Genomic DNA, 22,192 nt, shown 5'->3' with positions numbered 1-22,192 from the left:
GGAAAGGTCTACATAGGAACCACAAAACACAGCATTCAGACCTGTATTAAAAAAAAGGAACACCTAAAGACAACTGTTGGCTTAACTATATCCTGAAAAAATCTGCAGTTGCAGAACATGTAAGTTAAAGCAATTCTTAAATTCTGGACAATCTCAGAAGCCTACTATGTCAGACTGCATTGAGGGAAGCCATTGAAATTCACAAAACACCAGGACAATTTCAATAAGAAAGAAGAGACTTTGAAGGATTAGCAGGGGCCTGGCTATTCCCAGTACTTAAAAAAATGCACTGATAACCCCACCTCCAATACAATGCACTCAACCACACCTTTGCATAGCAAGTTCCACCCACACAGTTCATGCTTGGTCCCCCACCCTGGGACATGGACAATATACCACACTAAACTTTCCCTTCTCACTTAGACTCCAGTAAGAAACAAACTTTTTCTCTGTGATACCACCTCCTGAAGATGCCAGCCACAGATGGCAGGCGAAACGTTAGGAACAAAATCTACCAGACCACAGCCACACAAAGCCTTGGGAAAACCCTCCAGAACCAAATCCATGCCTTCCTTTGGAAAATTGCTGCCATCTGGGAGTGAAAGCGGATGGTCTGGTCCGCAATCTGGACATGACCCACCCACCCTAAGCGGAGGAAGGGGAAGGTGAGGGAGGGTCTGGGGATTTGCCTGGACCAAACGTTCTGACAAAACGTAGCTCATGCCTCCCAGTGTGTTTTAAGTTAGGTAATTCGCCTGCAAGGGGAGGGAGTGAAAGGGACAGGGCCAGCCACCTAGACATAGCCCACCCACCCTAGCACAGGAAGGGAAACATTAGGGAGGGATGGGGCGGGGTGCCATGCAAGGGAACGGGAGAGAGGGAGGGGAGCGAGGGGCCCCTTGCCCCTCCCCTCCCTTGCAAGCATTGTGCAATGATACATGTTCGAACCGTTCACTTCCCCTTTTCTTTCTTTTCCACCTCACCAGACTGAGCCACAGCAACGCGTGGCAGGGCCGGCTAGTAATTATCTAAAAAGACAGAATCTAAGACAAATAGAAGAAAATGATCTTAAGAATTTGAACAGTTCAATTAATACACAAGAAATAACAGAAGTAGTTAATAAATTAAAGACAAATAAGAGTCTAGGTCCAGATGGATTTGGAGCCCTTTTTAATAAAATATTTATTAAAACTTTGATGCCACATATAATAGAACTGTTTAATAATATCATATCTGATGGAAAAATACCAAATACGTGGAAGGAAGCAATCATTACACTCATTCCCAAGACAGACAAAGACACTCCAGAAGCTGGTGAATTTAGGCCAATTTCATTGTTGAACATTTATTATAAAATTTTCTCCAACATAATCGCAAATAGATTAAATACAGTCCTAAAAATATATATATGTATATCCACCAAGATCAAACAGGGGTTTTGCCTGAAAGACAAGGAAATCAAAACATCAGGGCCACATTAAATATAATCAAGGCACTAAATTAATACATTGAAATACCAATGGCTTTAATTGCGGTTGACTCCGAAAAAGTGTTCAACCAAGTTAATTGGAAATTCATGATTAAAAACATGGAAGAAATTGGGATTAAAGGACCGTTTCTGGATACAATAAACTCAACATATTCATCTCAAAATGCAAAATTAAAAGTAAATGGGGAACTGACTAAAACATTCCAAACTCAAAGGGGTATCAGACAGGGTGTCCCCTTTTCCCTTTATTATTCATAATGACCATAGAAACTCTGTTAGAAAGAATTAGGAAAGATATGAAAAATAAAGGTATGAAGATCAGAAACCATTAGTATAAAGTTAAAATTTATGCTGATGACTTAATAATATACTTAGATAATCCCATAGAAAATATCTCATATCTTTTGAGCATAATTAAATAGTTTGGAAACTTGGCAGGATTTAAAATAAACAATGGTAAAACAAACTATTTAACTATTTAACTAATGGTAAAACAAACTATTTAACTATTTAACAAACTATTTAACTAACAAATAACTATTTTATTTTATGTATTTTAATTAATTTTAATTTTAATTTAATTTTAATTTTAATTTAATTTTAATTAATTTATATATATGATGTTTTAACTTTTTATTTTGTTGGAAACTGCCCTGAGCCTTCGGGGAGGGCGGTATACAAATACAATAAATAAATAAATAATAAATAAATAAAAATGATAACAAGAAACATCGATCAGAGAGACAAACAGGAACTAGAAAAACTTTCAACATTGAAGACTGAAAAAGTAATTAAATATTTAGGCATTAATATTAGGAATAATAATAGCCTATTATTTAAAGATAATTATGAAAAAGAATGTCAAAAAATAAAACATGATATGGACAAGTGGGAAAAAATTAATGTCTCTTTGATGGGGAAAATAGCCATAGTTATTTTTTTTATTTTTAAGATGATGATCCTTCCAAAAAACGTTATATTTATTCCGTGATGTACCAATAGAAATTAACAAATGATACATGATAAGTGGAGAAAAGAAATTGTAAAATTCATTTGGAACATGAGGAAGCCAAGGATTAAATATATACATCTGATAGATGATAGCTCAAGGGGAGTTTAGACTGCCCTGATTTTGAAACCTATTTTGAGGCATGTGCCCTATTATGGGCTAAAAAGTGGATAACTTTGAGAGATGCAGATTTACTAGACTTGGAGGGATACGATCTCCCAAATTGCTGGCATCATTACTTGTGACCTAACAAACATCTTAACAAAGAGATAATATACGATCACAGTTTGAGGAGAGGCATATTTAAAAATATGGGAGAAATACAAAAAAGTATGGTATCCTAAACTCCCCAAATGGATATGAAGGATGGAGGCAATGAAAATAACTGATAGAAATGCAAATAAGAACTGGCTAACATATAATGAAATAACATATAAGCAGAACCAAACAGTACACTTTAAAAACCGAGAGCACATTCATATAAATGATAACCATTGTAATTGGTATACATACTTGCAATTGAAGGATTATTTTGAAGAGAACAAAAAAATGAATGGCTTTTTGGAAAAAAGAACATCCCTAGATCAGATAATATTTGTGGAAAATAAGAAACTGATAAGCAAAATATATAAGCTAATATTAAAGACCAAAACAGAACAGGAACAAATTGAAAATAACATGGTGAAATGGGCACAAAACATTGGAAGGAATATTGATTTGGAAGCATGGGAAAGAAGTTGGAGAAATAACAAAAACTTAGCAGCAATCTGTGAAAGAGAATGGTATCTGACCCCACTGACCATTTCAAAGATAAATAAATCCTGTTCATCATTATGTTGGAAGTGTGGCTATATGGAAGGCTCTCTCTACCATTGTTGGTGGACCTGTAAAAAGATAGGAAGCTACTGGAGTAAAATACACAAGACAACAGAAAAAATATTGAATTACACATTTGAAAAAAACACCTGAAATGTATCTTTGTATTACCTAATTGCAGCAGCAAGGATTATCCTGGCCAGAAGCTGGAGACACAGTCCCATCCCTAGATGAATGGATCCTAAAAATGCAAGAATTTAGAACAGTCGACAAATTAACAGCATACTTGAGAAGAGAGAATCTGGATATATATGAAAAAACAGGGAAACTATTGATTGACTATTTGATCATTTCAGACCAAATGAAATACTAATTATTGATAGAAGGCTGATAAGAGTGTGGGAGATAATAATTAACAGGATATTATTTCGACTACAAGTTATATTTGAATACGGCAATAAGGAAAATTATGTACTATAAACCATGTAGTGTTAACATCCTCCCTGATTTCTTTTATATGGTTATGTTCTATCTTTGTGTATCAGTGATTTTGGGTGAAACATAGTTTCATGTGGATGGAAAAGTTCAAAGTTTAATTTTACTCTTATTGTAATGAAAGTAACAGATTATTTGTTACTACATATTTTAACCAATAAATTTTTGTCACAACTGTAGTAGTTTTTCTATATGTTGGGCATCTCTTCTTTTATTTGGTGTTTTTCCCCTTAGAAGCTGAATTTCTGCATGGTGTTCCCTGGTGTTTTTGTTTTTGATTTCTCCCTGTCTTTCTGGTGCACTATATGTACTGGCTCTATCAGCTGCTACTCCAGAATTCAGTTCTCCTGTGCCACCATGTTTCAAAGTATGTTGTTTCAATCATTACTTCCAGCTTCATTTAAATAACTAATTTTTATATTAAGAAATAAATCAATAGGTTGCAAAAGAAATAAAATTAGTGAGTGACAGTTCTGCCACTTTCTTCTTTTAACAAGACACCACACCTGGCATCTCCTAGGGGAGAGGAACCAAGCAAAATTTGCAGCCGGCCATTCCCAGAGCCCTCCATGTGGCTTCAGTAGACAGTTGGAACACCATAACCAGCCCTGGCACCACTTCACTTCCAATCAGCAGCAACCTCTTCCCCAGCCAAACTCCTTCACCCAGGACTCCATCAGCCCCCCTCCCCACTCCCCCGCTGGCTCCCTGCTCAGCCAGCAAAAGCAGCTGCTCTTCCACTCCTTGCAGCAAATCTGCAGCTCTTCTCGGATGGTGGGAATCATTACATGCTGTCGCTGCTCAGGAGCATAATCTGCAAAGTGAGGAAACCAGGCGGGATGCTGCAGTTCCTTGCTCAGCAACACCCCCATATTATTCCTCCCGCAATGCACATGACAGAAAAGGAGAGAGGAAATAGAAGAATTTCCCAAAAGCAGCTGCGGGGTGGGGGAATCTGGAGTCTCAGTGCTACTGTTATGGGAATGAGGGGGGGAGGGGAATAGGAAAACTGTTCCTGGTGCTTTATTGGGTTTTAAGAAGTTTATTAAGTTTCAACAGGAGGCCCGGTTGGGATGTTTTGAGTGGTTTGAAACTGTTACTAAATGTTGCATGTGAAGAGTCTGTAAACAAAGTTGAAAATTGTCAACCCATTGTTGGGTTGGGATCTTGGTAATAGGCAGAGTGTATTTGTTTTGGAGTGCACCTGAAGCAACTTACCAAAATATCTTAGAGTTGTGGGACTTGAATGATTGAGAAAGAAAATATAACTTTTCCTTATAGTATTTTTGTTGTTGTTTTTTCCTGTGGATTAAGGATGGGAAGGTTTTCTTTAGTTTGAAATATTCTTGGCGCATAGAAAAAGAATCAGCATTTTGATGGATATTGTAGTATAGCTTCCAAAGTAGTTTTTTTTTCTGTACAAAGTATTTTGAGATGATGATTTCAAGGGTTTGACCTGGTCCATAAGAGAGTTGTGAAGTTTTAAAGCCTGCACAAGGGAATTGGCATTGAACAGGTTGTCCTTGCATTTTAAATTATTTTTTATTTTATTTAGCATATAATTAAGTTATTTGTTTGTATTTCCAATTACACTCTCACTCTCCTTCTTCACAATTTTAGTTTTGGGTACACTGTTGAGATCCACCCTGGTATACAGATAGTACAGCGTCTGGTGTTATTCCATTCCGGAACCCTTGTTAACCCTGCTCTGGCTCCAGTTTGGGTAACAGTTTAACCTCAAATTTAACACCAACCCTTTAATTGTTGTTGAAAATCATGTTCCCCCACCCCTCTCTCTCTCTCCTCTCTCTCACACAGGCCGTTTCCGCACGGCCCATTAATGGCGCCCTGGGGACGGGGAAATACGCCGTCCCCAGGGAGCCATTCGCACAGCAGCAGCGCCGACCTGACTCTGCTCCCTCCCCCCCAGGGTGGCATCAAGCCGCCCTAAAAAACAACCCTTTAAAGGGCTGTTTTTCCTTCAACAGCGTGAAATTTCGGCTGATGCAGTGCGAACAGCACCGCTTGGAACACGCTGTTGCCCTTCCGATCGACTCACCTTGTCTCGTCATTGCCTGCCTGGCCGTTTAAGGCCCGCCCACGCTGTCCTCCTGCCAGCCCTGGGAGGTCAGAGGGCAGCATGGGCGGGGCTTCGACGGCCAGCAGGCGACGACGAGGACAAGGTGAGTCGGACGGGGAAGGGGGAAGAGGCGGCTCCATGCGGAGCCACCGGCCGTCTGCTGGCCTCTCCAGAGGCTGTCCGCATGCTTGCATACGAACAGCCTCCGCCTCCACGCCGGCGGGATTCTTGCCGGCGTGGAGGCGCCCTTACGGCCGTGCAGAAACTTTCATCTCCACTGAAATTTGGATCTATGGCCTGGAAACCTGCCTCATAGTTTGAGTGCGGCAGTTTTAAAGTGTGATGAGGGAATGACAGGATTAAATAAAAGCTAGTGATGTACACTGTGAAACTCTTAAATCATGAGTTGGAGAATAGGTACTCACTAGATATATCTCTCTGGAGAGAAATATGGATGCAGCAGCCAGCCAGCAAGGCATCACAGTATTAGTATGCAGCCTGCATTTGCTGAGCCCAGCCAAGAAATATGAATAATGCAGAAAAATGAGGTGATTCAAGACAGTGGATTAGGCCGTTCATCTTCACCTTATAATTATCTCTCTCTTTCTGACTCTAATAAACGCATTCAGTTCCTTAGAAGCCAACAATCTGGGATAGTTGAAGCCCCCTGAAAGAACAAGTGAATGGTCTCTGTGTTTGTGATGAGAAATACAGAAGGGGTATATCAAAATCCCATGATATTAATTTAAGACCATATCTTTGAATAGCTGCATTTTTCAAAATACAATTATTTCTAACTTGGTCAGCTCACCTATAACCTTGTTGTCAGGATGCCTATAATATTACACATTAAAGTAAAATTAAAGTGAAGATTGTAAAAGTCTCAGTTTAGCATTTAAATAACTTACAACCCAATCCAGTTCCTGGAGGTGGCTGGGGACAGAGCTGCTGCCATCCCACCCCACAGCCTCCAGAGAACTTTCAAACAGTGCAGGAAGGCAGAGAATCCCTGGGCACCTGAAAGCCTTTCACAGGGAAAAATGGAGCTATGCCAGCCAAAAGGCACACATAAGAATTTATTCCCTCCTACTGGCATTCCCAGGGCCAAAGCCCTGTAGTAACTGAGTAATGTCATCAGGTTTCAGCCTCCATGTTAGGTTGAGACAACTCTGTAAGTGGCGACTGGAAGTGTAGCTCTGTTATGCCCACCCACCTTCAGTGTAGCTCTGTGACACCCACCCATCTCCCTATTTGCCCTCCCAACTAGTGTAAGTACCACTTAAGCCAGCTGGGAGGGCAAACTTGTTGGCACGAGTCAGCATGTGCTGACTCTAGTGGCCATTCAGCCCCACCCCATCTGGACTGGCTTGTTATTCTAGCAATTGCTATTTATACTGTTTATGAGAAATATTCTCAGTTTGAGGAAGGAAATGAACTGTTGTTCAAGAAGCTAATAATATATAATTGGACAACAGAAAACAGGAGGAGGTAGCAATCGTTGTTTCCGCATGGCAGAATTATACCTGTGTACCACCCGTTCCTTACAATCCTGGTCTGTTTTATCCTGGTTTTTCCATTCACATGGCTGCCTGTTTTGTGAAGGAATCCAGTGAAGACTGGGAGGAAATACTCCCAATTTCTTTCGCAAGTGCCCAGGACTTCTATATTTACATTGCCAGCATGTCTGAGCATGTTTGGTGTCCTGCATTCTGATTGGCTGTTCTTTTGAGTGGCAGCTTGAATGAATGTCAAGCAGGGAGATCAGATGGCTGGGCAGGAAAAATAAACTGTTTCTGCTTCTGATTGGTGTTTGCACGGTAGCAGGCTCGCCCCAGAATTTTTGAAAAGAATCACCAATTTGGCATTTTGAATACCCTGGGATGAGGGAAACATCACAGGGCAAACCCACTTTAACACCGGGAACAATGCGGAATTGTCGGCTGCACAGGGATATTTTTCATGCTCAACCCAGGACATTTTGATCGTGTAGAAACTACCAGTGCCACACTATAACTGTCAGTAAAATTGAGCTACAGGTATGTAAGTTTTCTTTTCCTCCTGGCCCTGCCCCAGCATTCAGATTGTGGTGATAGTGGATGGTGCTGATCTAGGTTGAGTGAATTTTATGTTTTGAGAGATAATTGCTTCATTTATTGCCTTGTCTTTTAATCTACTCTTTCTGGGCAAAATAGATGAGAGAGTGATAATGAACCAACTCCAAGACTTCTAAGATGACTCATCTGTCCTAGACACTTTCCAGTCTGACTTTCCAGATTAAACTGGAAACAGGGACAGAGACAGTTCTGATAACTTTAACTGATGTTCCCTGTCTAAGTGTAGACAAAGGTCAAGTTTCTCTTTTACTGCTGGATTTATCTGAAATCTTCAACATAATAGATCACGCCACCTTGCTGACTACCTGGAGGCAGAAGAAGGTATCAGGAGATATGTGTTGAACTGGTTCAAACCATTCCTCATGGATCAGACTCAAATAATTGCTTCTGGAAACCTGTTGTCAACATTGTGGAAACTATCTTGAGAGGTTCTACGGGATACAATTCTATCCCTTATGCTTTTCATTCTCTAAATAAAGCACAATCTATATGTAGGATAAATCATTCTTAGCTTGCATTTGGTTGTCATCAATATGCTTATGATATCCAGTTGTATACATCCTCATCCAAATCTCCTGATGATGCAGAAGAAAACCTGAAATGCTGCCTGGCCACAATGACTCACTGGTTAAAAGAGAACAAATTGAAACTAAACCCTGAAAAGGCACAAGTGGTAAATTAGTAAAATCTATCATTAAAGATAAAATTATAAAACAAGTAGAAAAGCAAGACCTGCTGAGAAAGAGTCAGCATGGCTTTTGCAGAGGCAAATCCTGTCTTACAAACTTACTAGAGTTCTTTCAGGGTGTAAACAGGCATGTGGATAAGGACATTGGACCAGTGGACATTGTCTACTTGGATTTCCAAAAGGCTTTTGGCAAAGTTCCACACCAGAGACTGTTGAGAAAACTCAGTAATCAAGGAATAAAAGGGGAAGTCTTCCTATGGATTAAAAACTGGTTGAGAAACAGGAAGCAAAGAGTGGGTGTAAATGGGAAATTCTCACAATTGAGAGATGTAGGGAGTGGTGTCCCCCAAGGATCCGTTTTGGGACCAGTGCTCTTTAACCTATTCATGAATGACCTGGAAGTAGGGATGGGTAGCGTGGTGGCCAAGTTTTCAGATGATACCAAATTATGTAGGGTGGTGAGAACCGCAAAGGATTGTGAAGAGCTCCAAGCGGACCTTGATAAATTAGGTGATTGGGCTAAGAAATGGCAAATGCAGTTCAATGTAGCAAAATGTAAAGTGATGCACATAGGGACAAAAAATCCAAACTTCACATACAGGGTCAGTGCTATCAGTCACAGACCAGGAAAGGGATTTGGGCGTCTTAGTTGATAGTTCCATGGGAATGTCAACTCAATGCATGGCAGCTGTGAAAAAGGCAAACTCTATGCTGGGGATAATTAGAAAACTGCAAAGATTGTCATGCGCTTATATAAAGCAGAGGTGCAACTGCACTTGGAGAACTGTGTTCAGTTCTGGTCACCACATCTCAAAAACGATATTGAAGTGATAGAAAAACTGCAGAGAAAGGCAACGAGGATGATTGAGGGACTGGAGCACCTTCCCTATGAGGAGAGGCTGCAGCGTTTGGGACTCTTTAGTTTGGAGAGGAGACGTCTGAGGGGGGATATGATTGAAGTCTATAAAATTATGCATGGGGTAGAAAATGTTGACAGAGAGAAATTTTTCTCTTTCTCACAATACTAGAACCAGGGGGCATACATTGAAAATGCTGGGGGGAAGAATTAGGACTAATAAAAGGAAACACTTTGTCACGCAACATGTGATTGGTGTTTGGAATATGCTGCCACAGGAGGTGGTAATGGCCACTAACCTGGATAGCTTTAAAAAGGGCTTGGATAGATTTATGGAGGAGAAGTCGATTTATAACTACCAATCTTGATCCTCTTTGATCTGAGATTGCAAATGCCTTAACAGTCCAGGTGCTCAGGAGCAACAGCTGTAGAAGGCCATTGCTTTCACATCCTGCTTGTGAGCTCCCAAAGGCACCTGGTGGGCCACTGCGAATAGCAGAGAGCTGGACTAGATGGACTCTGGTCTGCTCCTGCTGGCTTGTTCTTATGTTCTTATTCTTATATTCTTATGTTCTTAAGTGATGAGGACTGAGAAGGAGGAAGCCTTAATGGACATTGTTCTTCTCCAGTTTTCATAGAGTTCAACAAAACCTTAATGACCTAGTTAAAAGCTTTGGAATCATACTGGACACAGCTATATTATTGCAGAAGTAAGTTGATGCAACTGCAGAAAAGATTGCTTACCAAATCAGCTTAGCCCTAGCTCATATAAGATGGCCCGTTATCTTGATACTTCTGACCTGATACTTGATACTTCTGACCTGGCCACCTGGATCCATGCCACAATAACGTCAAGACTAGATGACTGGTCTGGAATGCTGCATTTCAGCTACTAAGAAAAGCTATACAAAGCATGTACATTGTTCCCATTCTGCATATGTTCCCTTGGCTGTCCAACTGTTACTGGACTCAGTTTAATGTATTGACTATCACATACAAAGCCTCTAAAGGTCTTGACCCCTCTTTGTAGGACTTAATTTGTAATACTGTCTATGACCCCCACAGCAACTTTGCATAGGTCTGCACAGAAGCCCAACAGGCCAAATGAACAACTGCCCATATACATGCTTTCTCCATTCTGCTTCCTGCCTTGTGGAATGACCTGCTCAAGGTCAGGAACTCCCACTCTCCTGGCCTTCTGCAAACTATGCAAAACTTAACTATTTAAGAGGGCTTGTCTGAGCAAGTAGTAGTGTTGCTGCATGGAATGATTTTACAAACCTGTGTTGTATTGCAATAAATAAGCACAGCAAATAAAAGGGCAGAGATGTGAGTGAGCTGTTTTGTGGAATTTTACTAGATAACAAATATATTTACACTAAATATAAGAAGAGCAAACTCTATTCAGATGCTCAGTTTGGGTATCTGTGCAGTCTATCTGTACTTGCATGTCTCTCCTCTTTAGCTGGAAGAAGAAAGGAGAGATCTCTCTAAAAACTCATGTGATTCCAGTCATGTGACTTCAGCAGCTGACTCTTGTTAGGATTTGCAAGTGTCTGTCACAATCCTGACAACAAGGGGTTAACTGTGTGCATGTTAATTAGCTAGTGAGGTCAGTGTCTTGCTATCAATTCATTGATGAGTCATTGGGCAGTTAATCCGACATTGCTTATGTGAGGCAGAGACACGCAGACTCAGACTCACACACAAGGTTTTTCTTTGCTACCTGTAAGATGGATTCACCTTAAGAGGTGAATGCCTAGGCCACATGTGGGCTCACATGTGCCTAAGTTCTGTAACTAAGTTTGTACTAGAATAGTAAGGATTTGTTATGTTTATTCCATGTATACCCTACCCTGATTTAGTTAAGTAAAGTTTCTTTTTTATAATCACAGCAAAAGTCTCCTGGTCTTTCCTCTCACTCTGCTTATTACCCAAATAGGGAAACAATTCCCCAACAACTCTTGCTTGAATGAATGAAACAAGTGCTGGTAAAATCCTAACAACCTGCTTCGATAGGACTGTGGTCCATATCACAGAGTTTACTGTAAATAAGATCCTATTTATGTCCCATTCTTGTGATTATACTAGCTCACTGTGTGTAACCTGCCTTGAGATAGACGATAACTAGTGTTATTTTTAAACAACTCCACTCACATTTACAGTATTATCCCCGCTCAACTCCACAGGTTTGGCAGTGAAGCAAATGTGGGGTCTATATTAGTTAAGCAGACAACCACATTTTGAAAAACGCAAGTATCATTTCTATATATAATAGGGCTATAAATAGCAGAGTAGGAGGCAGTGTCTGCTTGAAGATATAGCACTGTAGAACAGAAAATATAAGGCAGAAGGGAAGAGACTTGCCCTATGATTAATCTGTTTAACTGAGTGATGCGTAGAGGTGCCAACAGTGAGTTGGGAAATTCCTGGAAATTTGGGGGGGAAGTCTGAGGAGGGTAAAGTTTAGGGAAGGGAGAGAACTGGAGGTTGGCAGCAACAGCGATGCAGTTGTTGTCATGATGTTTAAGATTCACAGTTTAAGTTTTAAGATGTTTAAGTTGGGAATATAAACTGTATTTAATTGCATAATACAGCAGCACCTAATCAGTGGATGCTTGTTTGATCATATGAACTGACTCAAAAATCCTTTCCTCATCTGCTAAAGTTAAGCTTTTGGCACCGAAATTAAAGAAAATCTTAATGATCTTCTCATACTAGGAAGGCCAAAAGCAAATGTAGTTTGCTGCTGGCTTTTGCAGGCATAAAATGCACTGTCAAATTAAGCCGGGGTTGCCATTGTGGCCCAAAGCGGAGCTGGCAAGCCCCAAGCTGCGAGCAGTGCACATGTGTGTGCTTGGCTATGCATCACATGACAGGGCCCTGTCATGTGACATGGGAGGGGGTGGGTGAGCCTATTTAAGGTGCTGCCTGTCATGCTATGGCCTCTTTCGAGACCTTGACAGCGAGCAGAGAGCTGCTCGCTCGTTGCTGGTGTAGGCTGCATGCTCCGCATCGGCTGTTAGGCCTGAGCTGCAGCTGCACTTGTAAGAGCTTTGGGGTGGTTGAAGGTGCCCCAGAGTGAGCCGGAGCACCAGAAAACTCACCAACTGGGGGGTTACTGGGAGGGTCAGACCCTTCCCCCCTTAATTTTTTAAAGGGCTAGGGGCCATGGCTGGCATGGTGGCACCGCCCAGGCTTGCAGCAGGGGCATTGGGATGTCCATCCTCACCCTACCCCTCCCTCTTCCACCCACGTTATTATTTCTGCCCAGCAATAGTGCTGGGGACAGATGTGGAGGAGGCAGGCAGCCAGCATTGGGTAGCAGGCCTGGCTGGGGGGTATTGGTGATAAGTTGAAGGAGTGGACTTGCCTCCCCCCATACAGCTGTTTGTTTTTCTTACCCCCCCCCCAAAACCCTTAGGTGTTGGGGCAGCTGGGTTAGCCGGTACCAGTTGCAGGTTGGCAAGGGGGCATGCTTAAGTGACTGTTAGAGGTAATCACCCCCCTCACCACATTTATTGAGATTGCTGAGTAGGTTAAGTGGCAGGAGCACTTAGAGCAAATTGATGGGCTATTAGTTTATAGTTAGTAGTTAGTTCATAGTTAGTGGTTCCTTCACAGTTAGTAGTGTTCATGGTTATTGCTTCATTCATAGTTAATAGTTGGCTCATAGTTAATAATTCGTTCATAGTTCATAAGGTTAATTTGTTGACTATATTTTCATTAATTATCAGGCCATTGCCTGAGCATGGCACCCAAGAAAAAGACTGGCAACCACTCTGAGTGGAGGGTCAGACTGGCCAGGGACGGGACCAGATCAGGTCCAGTTAACACACCAGCACAGCAGGGAGGGCAGTGCATCCTCAGACCTGCCGATCTGTGGTGGGTTCAGTAGGTCAGCCCTCTCCAGAAGGTCAACCCCTAACCCTTACCCTCTCATGTCCAACCAGTGGGTTCAACTGTCTCAGGTGACCAGCTGGTTCTGAGCCAAGTGGGGGGCCAGCGGAGATGAGCCACCCACTGCAGGTGGTTGGCTCACCAATGGCAACTCCCTTGACTCCATATGTGGGCTCCCTTGTGGCAGGTAGTTTGCAAGGGCCATATACACCTGTGTGGTGTATAGATATTTACAGGGCCAGCTGTAGGTCACACAAGTCAGCCAGTGTTGGGCGGAAGCCCTTATATTTTGTCCCTTTCAATAACACGGACTTAACTGTGGGGTCAGCTTCGTTTGGGTCAGCCATATGGTGTTCTAGCGAATGGATGTATGCAAGGGCTTTCTAATACCCTCATGCATCTGTCCCAGTGTGTTGGGGGCAGGGCTACCTAAGGTTCATTTTTCTTGCCTCCTGCTATCAGTGTGGTGAGCATACCACCCATGGGGACATGTGGGAGCAAATATCCCTGGGCGGCACCCATTTAATCACATGGGGGCAGGAAATTGCTCCCCATATCCCTCCTCCTTCCCCCCATGTTGGAGTTTGTGGGCCACAAGCGGGGACAGGAGTTTTGTGTGTCTTCTCTTTTTTGTCTGTGTCCTCTTTGCTAGCCTCTTATCTATCAACTATCCCTTCTTCCCCCTCTTCTTGCTGCCTGCCTTTCCTCCTTCTCACATGGAGCTCTGATGCAAGAGAGGGGACATTGTTGGGCTATTATGCCCTTTCTAGAGCTGTTGCTAATTTAGCAGTGGAAGACACCTGCATGTCTAGGGACAAGGAGAATTGTGCAAAGCCACGGGAGACTGAGTCCTGGCAGGCATGTCCCAAATGTGGGCTTCATCAGTAAAAACTAAGTAAAAAAACCCCCAAAATAAAAAAAGTTCACCAAAACAGATCTGGAAGACAAGATGGCTCCCTGAGGATGGCCTCCATGCCTGACAGGGAGGCCATGGGAAGCGGGCAGGCAGAGGAAGGAGGGGCGTAAAATTCTGTTTTTGCTCCAGGCTCCATTTTCTGTCAATATACCACTGGTGGTAGGAATTATTTTCCATCTTAATGGCCAGCTAACCTGTTCATTTCTAATGTAGTTTTAGGTAAAGAATTTAGGACTATTGACAGTTACTACTGGAGTGTGTTCTATCAATACTCATAAGTAAAATAGTTTCCCATAAGTAATTGTGGCACCATTTTGTATGTGAGTCCAGTGCAGTTGATTACTTTCTTACCTCACTGTTCTTCTGTCCATGTGGTGCTCCACCAGTCTTTTTTTTAAAAAAAATGTAGTAAATATTGACAAAAATGTAGTAAATATTGACAAAAATACATTCTTTAGCAATGTACTTCTGTTTCATGAACTTTTGATTACTCATCATTTTGTTCTATTTATTCTTTGAAGGCTATGCAGTTCCCATTCCCAACGCTAGACTACACAGTTGCCCTGAATAGGCACTACCATCTTTTTTTTATTAAGGCTATCCCATTCAGTGTATGAGGTATTGGTCTCTTGATATTAGATTGGCACTATGATAAATACTAGTGTCATCAATCTTGCCCTGACCTGCTAAGGGAGACCTCTGAGGTTTTTAATGCATGGTAAAGCTTTAATGGTGTGAATCTTACAGTCCCCTTTTGCTATTGAAAAGTGAATCCTACAATTATCTTCTGCTAACATATAGGCCATTACAGTAGCTGATGAGTGTTTAAGTTAGTGGTAGACTCTCGATCAAGAAAAACTATGTTCTTCCACTTGTGCATAGTATAGTGTCAACAATGATATTTTGTTCTGGTTGCATGTTGACAGAACCACACACTCTCACAATGCATTCATGTTAAAAACAAATCTTAATAAACCTTCATTCACAGCAACAACAAAAAGTTTTTTTGTATTTGTAAATTGAAAAACCAAAAAAGCATTACTGTTTAAGTGTTTTTCAACTCAAAGACTTAATAGTGTAACATTTCTCTATTTTTGTTACTCTGCAGCGCAGATGACATATGCTTCTCTGAAGTTCTGTAATAATGCCATTCATAACAATAACTGTAGAAGAATAATTCTCTAGAATAGAACAAGCCATAAAAAGTATGTTTCTCTAACTCCACTGTAGATTGCATGTTATTATGAGTGAAGCAAATATGCCATTGTATTGGTGAATTCTTCAAGCAATTTCATAATAGAGGATAAAGTGCAAAGCTCATAATGGTCCAATAGCTCCTTCACTAAGACTCATGATTTAGAGCCATCTATCTTCCCCTGACCTGAATAGCCCAGCCTAGCCTGATCTCCTTGGACTTTGGAAGCTAAGCAGGGTGAACTCTGGCAAGTATTTGGGTGGGAGACCACCAAAAATTACCAGGGTCATGATATGGAGGCAGGGAGTGGCAAACCACTTCTGAATGTCTCTTGCCTTGAAAACCCCACCAGGGGTTGCCATAAGTCTTACGTGACCTGATAGCAAAAAAAAAAAACAAAACCCTCCAGAAAAACCCTGTAGTTTGAGGGAGAGTAAATTATTTTTGTTTTGAAGAGAACTTGGCTATAGGGACTATTTTAAGTCTGGTGCTGGTAAAGTGATTGTATATTAAGATTATCTCAATAGTTTATTGGTTTCATTTTTACACAAGCAAGAAACTATTGTAATTCTTGGATCCCATCTCTTAGTACTTTTGTTCTTTCCAAGACAAAAAGTTACATGAAAACAAACCATACCTAATAAAATTCATGAGTCCAGCTTATTAACCACAATAGCACAATATATTAGCAAGAGTAAACAGATGAAGCCCATGTTAACGTTATTTATTTATCCCACTCCCCCTGCCACAGCAGGTTTAGAGTGGCTACCAGTAAGTTTGTACAAAATACAATAGGCTTATAGAAAAATAAAACAATAAAAATACCCAACAAGGCACATAAACTAACCTGGGGGAATTATTGAAACATAATATCTGTTTCTGTCAAAAGACTGGTACTTCTTTCAGTGGAAGAAGAGTGGATTGATTTCTGACACTTCCCCTCCCTCTCTTTGCACCCTATGCTGTTCATGGGGGTCTTCTGTTCCCCAGGAACGGGACTGGGAGGCTCAGTGAGCTACAACTGGAAAGGAACACAGGTAAGTCCCACTCCCAAGCTACAATTCACATGCATGTCTCATAAGATTCAAGCTATGATGTCGGCATATACAAATAACTACATAATTGTTGAGAAGCTTGTGGGAAACATTAAAATGGATTAATTTCCTATATCTATACACAACACATGCATCATTCTGTTCTATGGAACCAGAGCAAATAATGTGAGAAAGCCCCATTAATTTCACTTTGACTGGCTGTGTATTAATATAACCTTGCAGTACAAAATTTAATTGTACTGCTCTCTTCCCTTCAATCTGCATCAGTTCCTTTCATTTCAATATATCATGCTTTCCACACTTAGATTTTACAGGCAAATTAATTTTCTGTGGTGTAAATATCTAATCTGAACTATAAAAACATTTCATCTACCAATGTAAACATATCAAACTCGCATATAAAAATTATCCAATTTTTTAACAAATCCAGAATTTGGGTGAGGAAAACTAGCTCTTGCTACTAAGATTCAGTATTAAGGTTCAATTCTGATATAATGCTCTGCCTAACTGCACCAGAAATGAAAGGCCACATTTTAAATTCTATTTGCGTGCAGATGGTGAGACCCTTCCCCGGCAAATAAACACACCAAACCAGAGTTTGGAAATGGATTGGGCCGCAGCCCAATTTATTAACTGGTAAAACAAGATTGAACATAAGAAGCTGGGCAGACAAACGGGTCGCAACATCATGCTGTCCCCAATCACCATTGGGGCATTCCGCAGGAAGCTGGGAGCCCCAGGGGTGAATACCCTACCTGCTGGGGGTAGCAGGCATCGGCTAAGCCTACCAGCTTGCCTACCGGCCCACCCCACCCCCCCAGCCCTTCTCCAAGGGCACAACCATGGAGAAGACCAGCCGCCTGGCTCGGCTTCTCTCCCAGATGTAGCGAATCCCGTTGCCAACCCGCCGGGCTGCGACAAATACAATTATGCAGTAAATATTAACAATTCAACTAATAACCACTAAACTAAAGGAGGGAGGGTGGGTCATGCCGCTCTTGAACCTCGGCAAGCCAAGAAGGCCGAGGCTCAGGGTGTGGCTCTTTTATGTGCTTGCTCCTCCCACCTTTCTTGCCTGGAGCCAATCATTGCAGCTCCCTGCAATTTGGCGACCTGAGCTGCAAGCTCCCTTTTCTTTGTCTTTCTGCTCACCCCAGCCGCAATGGCTGCCACCATTGAATCAGTGGCTGCTATATTTTATAGTAATTTGTTTTGTTTTTCCCCGAGCTCTACAGTAATCTGTTTCCTGTTAGCTGATGCTATGCAACTAGTTGCAAATGCTAATTGGAAATGTCTGCTCCATTTGTCAGTTTTTGACAACCAGCAAAGCTAGAAAACTTTTTTTGGGGGGCGGGGGGTGTCTACCATTGTTTCCCAGGCACATTTAATTGTTGTTCTGTCAAAATGATGTTTATCAGAATACCAAAAAGCACCTTTCTTTCCTTCCATTCCTAATTCATGGACACTGGACAGGTTCCAAGTAAAAATTGTTGCTGTACTCAAAACATAAAGGCACACTGAGAGGTTATTATACCTCTAGAGGGATAAAGGACTGATAAGAAATAAGAACCAACCAAGTATATCTAATCCCTCAGAGGTGAATTTACTTTTCTGATAACCACACTGCCTGTAGTGCCTCTGTTATCATCTGTATGTAAAAATGCAGAAGGAGAATAGATTTCAGTTTCTGAAAGTACACAAAGATGCTAGACAGGTTGTTTTTGAATTTATTGTTGAAGGCTTTCACGGCCGGATTCAACTGGTTCTGGTGGGTTTTCCAGGCTGTGTGGCCGTGGTCTGGTGAAGGTGGATTTTGTTCCTAATGTTTCACCTGCATCTGTGGCTGGCATCGTCAGAGGTGTATCACAGAGAAAGTCTGTTTCACACTGTGTCTGAGAAGGGAACATTTAGTGTAGTATATTGTCCATGTCCCAGGATGGGGAACCAATCATTAAGTGTTTGGGTGGTACTTGCTATGCAAAGGTGTGGTTGAGTGCATTGTATTGTGGGTGGGGTTATCAGTCCATTTTTTAAGTACTGGTAGCAAAGCTTTGCTAATTTTCGGAGTCTCTTCTTTCTTGTTGAAGTTGTCTTAATGTTTGTGAATTTCAATGGCCTCCCTGTGCAGTCTGACATACTAACCTTCCAAATTGTCCAGAAGCCTTCGACAACTAGATTCAAGGATAGTAGCTCCTTAGAGATGTGATCTACTAAGAAGGAATAAAACCATTCTAAAGCCCCATCTTTGGAAAACAATGTTATTGCTTACAGTTCTACATACTCATTACTAAAATTGCAATAATAAAACTTCTGACACCTATTTTTAAAGTATGGGCTGTTTGCAGTTTCACTCATCCAGTAGAAACTTCCTGATAGGGATTATTATGGTTGGGGGTGGGTTCCTGAGTCCATGGCAAACTTTGAGACACAAGAAACTGGTTCAGCCTGAGAGCCCCCAATTTGGCATATCTGCCAAAGAGACATAGGGTTGCTCCCCACTTACCTCTTCGTGTGCAACTCCGCAGCGTCCCCGCGCTGAAAAGCCTCCGCGGCTTATGACCACGGAGACTATTTGCTCCCCACTCATTTGCCATTAAGAGAGCTAGCTTAGCGGGCAGCCAAGAGCAGGAGTTTCATCGCAGGAATAGAAGGCAATGGCGTTTTTTCATTGGCTGGCACTGGTGTGTGCGTCATGGAGGAGGGAGGGCGGAGCCTCCATTTTTCATTGTAGCTGGGGCGAGGTGCGTTTTTGATGAGGCTCGGATGTGCCGCGTCATCAGAAGCATGCAAAGACTTTGGAAGCATTTGTTGTTTGAGGGGCGTCTGCACATGCTGGCGTCCAGCATAAAAAATAAAGTGAAAATCAGTTCTTGCGCCGCCACGTGCACTTTCGTCTGGTCTGGTCTGCAGCGGCACCTGCGGCTGTGTGGTCGCCAAACTAAATTAAGCTGTGAATTTGCGGCAATAAACCAGCGGGAACAAAGGGAACAATAAATACGTCGATCACGTTATTACTGCGATCTCAAGCGTCTTCATGTGGCTTCATTCCGGCGCTGCAGCGGTGGCGCCCTCCCCAAACAAAATGGAGGATTCTTTCCCTATTGATTGGCGGAGCTCTGCGCCCCAAAGCGAATCAACGCGTAGCGTCATCTTCACGGGTTCCCCACCACCCCACCGCAGCGCCAAATTTCCGAGTTTGGGAAAAAATGTTGCTGTTTTTGAAGAAGGCAAGATTTGGCGCGCCAGAAGGAGGAGGAAGAAGCGGCAATTTCTGCGCCGACCAACGCTTGATGGGCGCTGGGGATGTGGGGAACGTCCTGGCTCCCCGCGTCTGAACAAGAGAAAACCCCGCGGCTAATGGTGAGTGGGGAGCGACCCATAGATAGATGAGCATTATAAAACTCAGATGTTGTGTGGCATCATACCTGGATCCATGTGTGAGAGATATCTGACTCTTAATTTGGAGGGGGGAATTTTTATCTCAGCAGGCAGAAGACTTAAAGGTGAACCCTTCCTTTGTTTGACAAAAGCAAAGCGAAGGAGATTCTGAGAGATATGATGGGATAGCACGTGTGTTGAGAGCAGAGAAGAATGGTCAATTCTGCTCGGACACATGGAAACCCCTCATTGATGCTGTTAAAGGGGGGTTAATGTGCTTAATGTGCTTGATTCATATGAAAGTAACTAGCATGCTGGGGCGTACCTGACAGAGGGACATGTGGGGTCACATGTCCCCGGGCATCACCCATCTAATCTGGGGGAGGGGCACCTTGCCCAGCGTGCCCTCCTCAGCTGGCTATAGCAGCCCTGTCTGGGGTCAGGACAAGCGCACCCGCCTGCAATCCCTTACCCCAGAACAGGGGTAGGGAACCTGCAGCTCTCCAGATGTTCAGGAACTACAATTCCCATCAGCCCCTACCAGCATGGCCAATTGGCCATGCTGACGATAGGGTGATGGAATTCAGTTCCTGAATTTTGGACATCTAAGGAAGGCCTGGATTCTTTACCCCTGCCCCAGACAAACAAGGCAGGGAGGCAACTGTTGATGGAGGTTGAGCTGGAAGGGCCAGCAGTAGTCAGTGGGTCATGGCAAGCCGTGGGCTGGGCTGAGAGCCTGCCATAGGCCCGACAGGCACCTCTCGGCTTGGCCCCACCAGACCTGCCCTAGACCACCTCCTCTGCCGGGCCACCTACAGCTGTTTCAGTCACTGGCTAAAGGAGCAGCCTGGCAGCTGCCTCACACAGCCCAGGCGGGGGTCTGTGCCGTGGTGGGGCAGAGGAGAGGATGCCCCCTGAAGATGCTTGCTAGCTTAGTGAGGTTAATTGGAGTCCAGGAGGGGCACCGGGAGGGGCCTATTGACACAAAATGGAGCCTGGGGGCACGGGGAGCACAAAACACATTTCTTGCCCCGGGCACCAATTTGTGTCGATGCGCCTCTGCTAGCATGAAGCAACTAATAGCCCCAACTGAAGTTGGGGGTGAATGGCTGTTTGGAGCTCTCACCTGTGTGTCTGCTAACCCTGCTAGTCCATTTGGTGAATATGACATCAGGGTGGGCACCTTGACAGGCAGGCAGATGCCACAGACTCTGCAATGCCCAACTCAGAAGGGTGCCTGGTGTTTCGCCTTCTGTTGGTGTCCAATTGGACGCTTGTGGGGGGTATTCCTGGGGGAGGAGCTGATGATCCCACGCAGGCTTTTTGACCACAGGAGCCACAAGTGTTGTGGGTGGCACCCCAGACTTACTCATTCAGCCCCATGGAAGGTTTTCAGGCAGGCAGGCAGATTTCTGGCTTTGCAGAGGCTGTCTAAAATGGAACTTTTTAGATGGTCAATCATTATTATTATTTTGGATGTCTCCAAGCTTTCCTGGCAAATTTTGTTGGAAGGGAAGTATCCTGGTGTCAGATTTCAGAACTAAGCAGGGTCATTACTTTGATGGGAGACCATAAAGGAAATCTTTCCAGAGGAAGGCAATGGCAAACCACCTCAGCTTCTCACTCACCCTGGAAACCTATTGCTGAAGTTGCCATGAAAACTACACACAGAGGCCCCTTCTGCACATGCCAGGAAGACGGGCTCACCCTGGTGTACTTGACTCCAGTGGAGCCCCAAGGACCAGAAGTTCCTCCCCATTGGGCAAAGTGGGAAGTTGCCCAGGGCGCCCCCTTGTGGTGGGTGCCAAAAATTTAGGTTTGTTTGTGGGATTTTGTATTTTCAGTGTTTTTCTGTTTTTGGCCTGCAGAGGGTACAGCTTTTAGGCTAGCAGCACCACAATTTCAGGGATTTTTTGGGAGGTTCTCCTGATGATATCCCCAAGGTTTGGTGAGGTTTGGTTTAGGGAGTCCAAAGTTATGGACTCCTAAATGGAGTGCCCCCATCCACATTGTTTCCAATGGGAGCTAATAGGAGATGGGGACTACACATTTGAAAATCCATAACTTTGGACCCCCTGAACCAAACTTCACAAAACCTGGGTGGTATCATCAGTGGGGTCTCAAGAAGATTCTCTGAAATTTTGGTGCTGCTATTTTTGAATAATTGCAGGCTGGACAAGCAGTGAACCTAAAACTTCCCC

The 22,192-nt window shown here is 43.0% G+C and overlaps 1 protein-coding gene across 6 annotated transcripts in view; it reads left to right on the top strand.

Annotated features, from left to right (window-relative positions):
* Nucleotides 1–22,192, top strand: part of LRRC4C (leucine rich repeat containing 4C) — a 1,058,673-nt gene that overhangs the window by 110,823 nt on the left and 925,658 nt on the right. The window lies entirely within an intron of this gene.

Source organism: Sphaerodactylus townsendi, linkage group LG02 (genome assembly GCF_021028975.2).
Source record: "Sphaerodactylus townsendi isolate TG3544 linkage group LG02, MPM_Stown_v2.3, whole genome shotgun sequence".
Taxonomy (NCBI): Eukaryota; Metazoa; Chordata; class Lepidosauria; order Squamata; family Sphaerodactylidae; genus Sphaerodactylus; species Sphaerodactylus townsendi.
Note: the sequence above shows the minus strand (reverse complement) of the source record. Positions and strands in the feature narration are given on the sequence as shown.